The sequence below is a fragment of the Glycine max genome, chromosome 20 (assembly GCF_000004515.6).
Source record: "Glycine max cultivar Williams 82 chromosome 20, Glycine_max_v4.0, whole genome shotgun sequence".
NCBI classification, from domain to species: Eukaryota; Viridiplantae; Streptophyta; class Magnoliopsida; order Fabales; family Fabaceae; genus Glycine; species Glycine max.
This window is the reverse complement of record NC_038256.2, coordinates 38479216-38485701: the sequence shown is the minus strand read 5'-3', so window position 1 is coordinate 38485701 and position 6486 is coordinate 38479216.

Sequence of the window (6486 nt, the reverse complement as noted above, 5' to 3'; positions counted from 1 at the left end):
TTACATTCAGTTTGGTCTATTTAAAAAATAATAATTCAATCATTTATATTCTTAGAGTGAAAATAATTCTTTTGAAACAATAATTGTTTTTGAATTTGGGACACGAATAGAACCATTTTTTTTATTAATTATATTTGATACGTGAAAACTTGTTTCATTTCTTGGAAAGCCAAAGGATAATATATTATAGATCATAAAAGACCATGATATTTGACACAAGATGTATCAAACATCAGGCCAAATTAAAAAGATAAATAGTGACCCATAGTATCCCACATGGACTTAAACGGACCCAACATACCCAATAAATGTACCAGAATCCTTCCCTGCTAGACTAGTCACTTGCTGCTAAATTAAACAAAACAAACCCAAGGTGCCGTTTATATTAGAAAAAAGCAGCACACGAAGCCCTTATAACAGACCAAAACTACTCCCATTGACCTAAGTGAGCACTTTGACCCTCTTTCATAACAATCATCCATAAATCCATCCCTCCTCCCAAATGCTACTGCTTCGTCCAGTTCCTCCCCCCAGCTCTACCATTGTGATCGTATGTGCTATTTATCTCATCATCTTCAAACATTCATTTGGTACCAAAGTCCACTCCCTCCCAAATGAAAACTTGTCTCATTATAAATTAATTCACTTATATATAAAAACTATGGAATCCAACTAATCTTTATACAATGATTATAAACATAATAAAAATTGTATAAAAAATAAGTCTCATAAACAATCAGAAAAAACATGATATTAAATTATTCAATTTTCCGTTACTTTTTGAATTTATTTTTCATGTAATTTTTACTATTTGTGATCATTTTTAGTTGAAATATTAGGCGTTCTATATTTTTCATGTACAATTTCGACTCATTTTAAAAATATAAAGACCTAAAATGATTTTTAAAAAAAAATTAGAGACCAAAGTAAATATTAAAAAATATAAATGACTAAAAGTATATTATATTAGTCTTTATTTTATCCATTTTTTATCCCTCGTTTATTTTATATTTGAGATTAATTTTAAGCAATAAAATAAACAAGATACTAAAAATGAAAAAAAAATTAGAGGGACTCAAAATTAGAATATGAAAAAATTAAAGAACTAAACTTAATTAACTCATAATGTATCTATTTTTTTACAAGAACCCATACTATATCTATTATGCATATGTTAAACGAGCTAGTTAGCTTAGTGTCTCTCATGTTAATCATGGGTCATGGATTCAAACTCTATTTTGATTTATTTTTTTTGTCATTTCTAAACCATGTACTCTCTCACCGTACAAACATAGATTTTTCTTTACACAATTGAAATTACAAAATTACATAATCACCATATAATTTCTTATACTTGATTTTCTTTTTATCCATAAAATATTTATCAATTTTAACTTTTGATCTTTTTCATAACAGTTTTATTATTCTTATTGTTATTATTTAATATTTTCATATTGCACTAGCTATTTATTTCAACCATTACACTATTTAAATCATATATTTTCATTGTTTTAGCATTATATTTTAAAATGTTGATAATCGATTGATATTGTAATACTTATACGCAATGGCAGTTAAAAATATGCAATGATAACCCTACCGATCAACACAATGAAAATATGACTTCAATTTAAGTATGTGTTATTTTTATTTTATTTTAAACTCAATTGAGATTTTTTTAAAGATATAATATAAGATTAATAGTATAATGATATATAATAATTAAAATTGTAATTAAAATAATAGTTATTTAAATAAAAATTATAAGAGTTCGAATTAATTAAAATTAAAATTATTCAAAAAAATATTCATAAAATAAAAAACTTAAATATATCATGCATATAAATATATCAATTTATGTTATTTTATGTTAAACACTTATTAATTTCCCGCTTTCGACGATCACAAATTTTAACTAGTAACTAACTTTTCAACTATGTGAAGAATAATCTTTGTCCTCCCTCTAGTCATCTTCATGACCTTTCTTTCCTCGTGCCCTCTACTTTTATCTCTCTCCTAGCCGAGGTCAAGATTAAGAAGATAAAAAAAAAAAAAAAACCAACAAATCCTATTTTTGAATAATTAGCCAATTTCCAATCCTCCAGTGATTTTTTATAGCAACGAAAGCATTACATTATTGGTGGCCACGAATGAACCATTTTTTCGATCATAGCTATATATACCTATCATCGTTCCAAAAGTAAGGGCAGGGAAGGGGGAAAAGCAAAGAATTAGCCACCAACAGCAACAACAGCAAAAGAGAAGGAAAATGGGAAACAAATACGTTGCATTGTTGTTGGTGGTGTGCCTTATGGTGGGTGTTGGTGTGGAGGCGATTGACCTAACCCAGGTCGAACATGATTGCTACGGTTATTGCTACAATGGTTGCGTTTTTTACCACCACTTTTGCGATTGGTGGTGTCAAGGCCGTTGCGATAGGCCAATTCTTATGGGGTAAGTTAATTTGTCTCCCTGTCATTCATTCTTAGATACATGCATGCATGTATGCACCCCTCTCGAATGATATTCTAATCACAAAATATTACAAAGCTTGGAAAAATTTTAAGATTTAATACATCACTAGGTTTCACAACTTTTTGAAATTTTTTAATTATATATAGACTCCTAAACTAGAAAACAAAATTTGTTTTTATGGGATGGTGATTCAGACATTAGGAATGTTCATTGGGTGGATTCAAATATAGTTTGCAAGGATAGAAGTGTTGGAGGTTTAAGAGTAAAGAATTTGAAGATTTTTAATATATGGCCCTGATAGGAAATATTAGTGGAAAAGAGTCTTTTGTGGTACAAGGTTCTGGTGGATTTATATTGAACCAGGGTATGAAGCGGTTAATATGGAAGATTTTCGATTGAGTAAAATTTGGAATAAAATAGTATACTACTTTTGAAGGCGGTTATGTTTGTTTGGAGAATATTGCAGGATAGGATCCCTACAAAACAAAATCTTAGTTGAAGAGGTATAGTAGATGTGGATGACGTGTGGTGTGTAGGGTGTCAACTAAGGAGAAGAGGAATCTGCAAAACATTTGTTTGTGGAATGTAAAGTGTTCTCTCAGGTGTGGCAAGAATGTGTTAAATGGTTTGGCTTTGTTACTGTTATGCATAATGATGTTATAGGCCATTTCGTCAATTTATGGGTCCTGTGAGGGGTTCATCAGTAGACATGAAAAGGTTGGGCAATTGTTATGGTTTGCTGTGGTGTGGTCGTCGGTGTGAGGAGTAATAAAAAGATATTTTAGGGGAAGAATTCCACTTTTATCTCAGAGATCATTGCTGTGGAGTCTGTCAAGTTTGTATATCCTCTCTCTTCATTGTTATTGAATCCTTATTCTTGCCTTGGGGGTGTCTAATATGTGGAGAAGATCTGTGTTGTTGGTATCACGAGCTTCAAAGATTTGGGGTGTAAGTAGGGGTGGAAATGAGTCAAGTTAAGTCAAGTTTTACACTTGAATTTGGCTTGAATAAGGCTTAAACTTGGCTCATTACCTGTCCTTTTTTTAAAGGTTCGATTCGGCTTACGTAAAAGTTTGACTTGGCCTACGAGCCTATATGAAAGCCTACTTAAAGACATCTTTAACTAATTAATTGTTTTAAAATTTAGTGAAATACTAACTAAAAAAATAAACTTATAAAATTTCGTATAAATAATGTACAACTCAAAAAATAATCGATAAACAAAATCATATTGAATTAAAGTTGTTAAAACACAAAGTATATCAAAAGAAAATGAAAAAAAGAACATAATATTAAAAAAAATATATGGATTATAGATGATTTATACAAATATTGTCAAATAAAAATATTTAAATTGTCTGAAAATGTCTTTATAAAATATTCTTTTTTTTTAAAGTATTAATCTGATTGCATTATCCTTTTAACTTAAGTCTTTTTCTTTTTAAAAAATTTTCACATGCAAGTGAACTCTTTAAGCACCTTATGTCACTTTATCCTATCATTCATAATGTCATAAAAATGGTATAGATGATAGTTATTATTATTATTATTATTATTATTACTTGAACAAGCCGGCTTGTCAAGTTTAACAAATTTTTTTATAGTTTAACTTTGACATTTTTATCTAAAAAAACTTTTTAAAAAACTTAAGTTTAATCTCTATAATAAACAAGTCAAACTGAAGCAAACCTTAAATAGGCCGAGTCAAAGGCTCTTGACAAGCGACTCGACTTATTTTCATCACTAGATTTTCATCCCTAGATGTAACTCACATATTAGAAGCGTATGTCTCTAATGTAATTGATATTATGCATTCTATAATTGTTTTTTTTTTTTTGTTTGGGTCTGGTAGGGGTACACCTTGTACTTCTCTTTCCACTCTATTTTTAATAATACTTATTTGCTGTTAAAGAAACTGGGAAAAAGTTATAATTGAATTTTTAACTTTCTACAATTTTTTTGTAATTATGACGGCTTTAAGCAGTCATAACTATAGTAATTTGTTGTGATTTTAAACTTCATAGATCCAATTATAAAATATAAAAAAAAACTCAATTATGATTTTTTTTAGTTTCAGAACCTAATTTAAAATTTTCAAATAATTTAAGACGTGTATTAATATTTTTTTATCTGGATAATATTCTTGAATGTTAACTAATACTGTTTTTTTTTTCCTAAGTGTGTCGGATGGACCAACTAATTATCCCTCCGGAGGCACCCAGTTAGGAGTAAGTTTTATCTCTTTAGGATCTCCTGCGTGCGTTATAATTTTGAGTGTTCATTTTATAGAGTTTTATTTTTTTATCCTCTTAATTAATTCATTTTTCATATTATGTATTTTTTCTTATTTTATTGTGATTTTTAGATTTAACTTATGAAAGAGAAATCATTTTTTTAAAAATTAAATTATTATGATTAGTATGTCATTATTTTAAATTATAACAATCACTATTATTTAAAAAGATAAATTAAATTGTTTTGTACGGTACTGTATGTAAGGTATAGTTAGAGGGGTAATATTTAGAAGGTGAAAAAAAAGAATTTTGAGTGATTATATGAAGTGTAAAACACAAAAAGTTCAGATATCGAGTTTGAGTGATTATTTTAGCATTCTGATTTTTTTTATCCATATTTTATATACACTTGATTTTTTTTAATCTCTCATTCTATCAAATCATATCACCTATTAATACCTATATTTTTTTTTCTCTTTTTCTCTCAAAATGTTAAATAACATATAAAAGTATCTATACATCATTATTGGTTATTTTATGGACTCAAATAAAAATAATTTTTTGGTTGATCCTATAAAATTTGAAGCCCAACTCAAGTTATTGGTGACCAATTTTACGACCTCTAGTCTAGATCACTCCTGTCATACAAAAGTATTTTCATCCAATTTAAAATACCTAATTGTAAAATATTTTTCTTTACTTTACATATTATATTAAATCGGTCTTTCTATTTTTTAATTTATTATTTGACTTCACATATATTTCAAAATATAGTTGATGTTAACCGTTGATTTTTGTCATTACATTCCTCAAATATTCATTTGAATATTTTGTGTAAAATATAATATTAATATAAGTTTTATGTTAAAATAGTTTAAAATTAATTTTTTTTATTTTTTTATAATCTTATATATTATTTTTTAAAATATAATATATAAGATTACATTTTATTTTCACATAAATTAGAATATATACATTTATATAAATTTTATTTTTATTTTATATATTATATTTATCTTTTAAAATAAAGCTTGTAATTTAGTGATAATTTTATTTATTTATATTAAGATATTCATGTTATTTATTATGACATAGATAAAAAAAATAATATCAATAAATTACATACATAAATATTTCGAAAAATAAAAAATATTATCATTTTATTTAATTATGTATCTTTATTATATAATTTAATTCTTTAAAAAAATTGTACCTAATTAAATAAGATTAAATATAAATAAAAATACTATTATAATGAATAACAAAAATATCTTAATATAGGTAAAAAATATTATCATTAAATCACATATATAAATATTAAAAAAATAATAAAACAATATCATTTTATGAAATTATAATTTATATAAAAAATATACATTAAAGATTAATTTTATATTTATTTTATAAAATAAGTTTTAAATAGTGTGATAAAAACATAAGATTATAAAAATATAATATATAAGATAAAAAATAAAACTTACATAAATATACATATTTTAGTTTATATGAAAATAAAATTTAATCTTATATATTATATTTTAAAAGATAATATATAAAATTATAAAAATATTATAAATTTAAAAAGAATAAAATTTGAATTTTAAATTATTTTCATATAAAATTTATATTAATTTTATATTTTACATCAAATATTCAAATAAATATTTGAGTGTAATAATAAAAGATTATATTTTTTACTTTAAAGATCATAGTTGTGATCATTCCTTATGGACAATGATTAGTCAAATGTTAAAATTAACTATTAAGAGAAGTAAGA